Source organism: Nematolebias whitei, chromosome 5 (genome assembly GCF_014905685.2).
Source record: "Nematolebias whitei isolate Nwh7 chromosome 5, NemWhi1, whole genome shotgun sequence".
Lineage (NCBI taxonomy): Eukaryota > Metazoa > Chordata > Actinopteri > Cyprinodontiformes > Rivulidae > Nematolebias > Nematolebias whitei.
The window spans coordinates 44,784,884-44,788,005 of NC_056502.1; the positions used below are offsets into that span (position 1 = coordinate 44,784,884).

The 3,122-nt window shown below is 40.9% G+C and overlaps 1 pseudogene; it reads left to right on the top strand.

Moving 5' to 3' along the window:
* Positions 1-2,681: 2,681 nt before the first annotated feature.
* On the top strand, positions 2,682-2,800 carry LOC119410457 (annotated as a pseudogene).
* The last annotated feature ends 322 nt before the right edge of the window (positions 2,801-3,122 follow it).

Consider the following 3,122-nt stretch of genomic DNA (forward strand, 5'->3'; position numbering starts at 1 on the left):
GCCTCAGACTGACGAAGCCTCTTGGATGAGGGGCGAAACGTTTCTTTTTTAACAAAAAAACAAAGTCCAGATGACATGATTCAACCTTTTTTGTTGTTATATACCTGGATGACTGAGAAAACAAACTTTGTGTTTTTGAAAACATTGACATTACTTTCAGCTCTCTGAACATCACAAGCCGAATCATGCAGTATCAAGCTCAAAGTACAGACCTTCCATGCCAACACTCAGTTCACTCAATAACACAGACTCCGTCACATTTAATTCACACCTCTTTAAACATTCGTACGGCCACAAAATGTCCAAACAGGCGGATAGCGGGTCATGAGAAGCTCTTTAGAGACCCGTATGGGCCACCAGAATGTAGTGATGTAGGGTTAGGTTAGCTTCAGTTAGCTTAGGAGCTCCACTACAATCAATATTTAATAACGGGTTCTCTCTTTTTTGAGCTACTTGACAGATATGTGACAGAGGTACTGTGTTGGAGATGGTCTAATCAGTGACATGAGACGTTAATTTTCTTTGACCCATCAAAATGAATGTGGTCATTTATTAACAGAATCAAAATTTAACATCAAAACATTGTACACTTGATTATTCTGATCGGCTCTGATTAATAAAACTTGGCATGTTTTACTTAATAAAAACAACAGATATTTCTGAAGATATCTGGATTAATTACTGGCAAGATAGAAGAGTTTTAAAGATGGGGAATGAAGGAGTTTGAATGGAGGGAAAAGATGGATGAGGGAAAGTGTGTTGGCGAGGAACAGCACCCTCCATCCGATCCCAGCTCAGCCTCGGTACACTCGGTAGTGAAGCGACTCGTTACCTTTGCAGAAGATAGGTCAGCTCCGGTACGGAGTTCCATTTCAACGCTACCTTTCAGCGTCTCCTTAGGATGGCTGAGAATCGTCCGAAGTAGTGACGGTACTCCGTTCAACAACACGCTCACCTCCCGGGTGGACTCACATGAGCTGTGAGTCCGTCAACGGTTCCATAATCCCAACTAGACTCGGAAGAACTCCCAACTAACTCCAGCACTTCAGAACTTTCGGAACCTCTGTTCTGAACTTTTGGAACTTCTGTTCTCCTGGAACTAGGAAGTGTCGACTTTTAAAGAGTTCTGCTTCCGGTCCCTTTTGGGAAGTCCTGATTGGTTGAAAGAACCAACAGGGGTGTGGTTTTAGTGACGTCAGAGGGTCACTACAAGTCAGAAAAACAGCGGAGATGTTTAGGAACAGACAGAGAAATGTTTTGGAGAAATGGCAGACTTACAGGTGCCAGTTTTCTTGTTTCTGTCTGAGAGGTTTAAAAACATGACAGTTCGTTCCAATAAACTTGTTTGCGACTGTCTCCGACTTTTGATCGACATCACTCCTTTCTCATTTCAGACAGAAGATCAAAATGCATAATTACTTTGTAACATAGACATTTAACTTGATTTCTACTTTGAATGAGGATTAAAAATCATTAATACTGTTTCACAGTTGATTTAAAATGAGTGGTTCACTTCAACATTTAAAAATGATTTGAACTAAACACACTTTTGATTATCAAGACATTGTAAAATAGTAATGATAATATAAAAAAGCGAGTGTTCTTTCAATTGATTAGTTCAGGATACAATTAGAAAGTCTCTGGATGAGCTAATTTGTATTTTTGGATTCAAATCAATGAAATAACAGTTCCTGTCCCATGAAGGTCTTCAGAGGCAGGTCTTGACCGGAGGCTTAGTTCACTACAACATGAAAAGTATGAGCATGTACAGCACTCAATACTTAGTTGGGGCTCCTTTTGCTTGGATTACTGCAGCAATGCAGCGTGGCATGGAGTCGATCAGTCTGTGGCGATGCTCAGGTGTTATGAGAGCCCAAGTTGCTCTGATAGTGGCCTTCAGCTCTTCTGAATTGTTGGGTCTGGTGTATCACATCTTCCTCTTCACAATACACCATAGATTTTATATGGGGTTAAGATCAGGAGAGTTTGCTTTACAGTTTACAGCGCTGGCCTTTCCGTTCTATGGCACGAGCAGGAACTGGAAGGGACTGATGTCCCGTGTCATTACTTATTTATAGGGTCCTAGACTCCTCCTTCGCAGAAGGGGAGCTCATCCTGTCGTGTATGAGGGGGCATGACTAAGTGTGATCTCAGTGGATCTTACGTGGACTGATGTGAAAGGAAATATGAAACGGTGCTTCAAAAGCCTTTCTACGTGATGTAGCAAGCAGAAATAAACTCTATTTCTTGACGGATATTGAATCCCAGGGAGACTTTTTTAAGAGTTGCTGGCCCAGTTTAACCCAGTCAGAACCGGGTCATAATTTCATTATAATCCCGTCTCTGAGCAGATCAAAACCCCCAGGACAAGTCTAGATAAATATCTTAACAGTATAACATGATAAAGCCCAGCAGCCGACCTCATGAGCAGCTGACTACAACATGAAGTACCACATGTTCATTTGTACAAAGGTAACTGCAAGTAAATCCTCCATTTTCTGTCATAATTACATTGTACAGTATGCTTAATGGTTAAATTAAAGGTTAATGCGTAAAGCTAGTTGTGTTTTGTTTTGTGTGTTTTAAATGTAGATTGACATGTGTTGTAACATCTGTTTGCATAAGTTTAATTTTTTGTTTGTTATGATCCTTTAAAAGTCCTATTTGTAACTTAGCTCTTCATTTACGGCCATACCACCCTGAACACACCAGATCTCGTCTGACCTCATAAACTAAGCAGGGTCAGGCCAGGTTAGAATTTGGATAAGAGGCCGCCTGGGATTACCAGGTGCTGTAAGCTTTTGCACTTCTCACAAACCACACCAGGGGTGCATTGTTCAAGCCAAGAGCCACTGTCAGTATGGGTGCCAAACACCCCTGAAGGTCACATCCTAGAATCACCCCTGACTGGAGATACAGCATAGATGCTTACTGTTGCAGCATTTGTTGAGCATCACATGTGATACATTAGACAGTGAGGTCAGAATGATACTCACATATTTATAAAAATAACAATCCTTTTATTTTATATGAAATGAACTGAAGTATTTTATACAACAATTTTCAGTCAGGTCATCTGGACAGTTTATGTTTTGTGCTGAGACGTTTCGTCCTCCATCCAG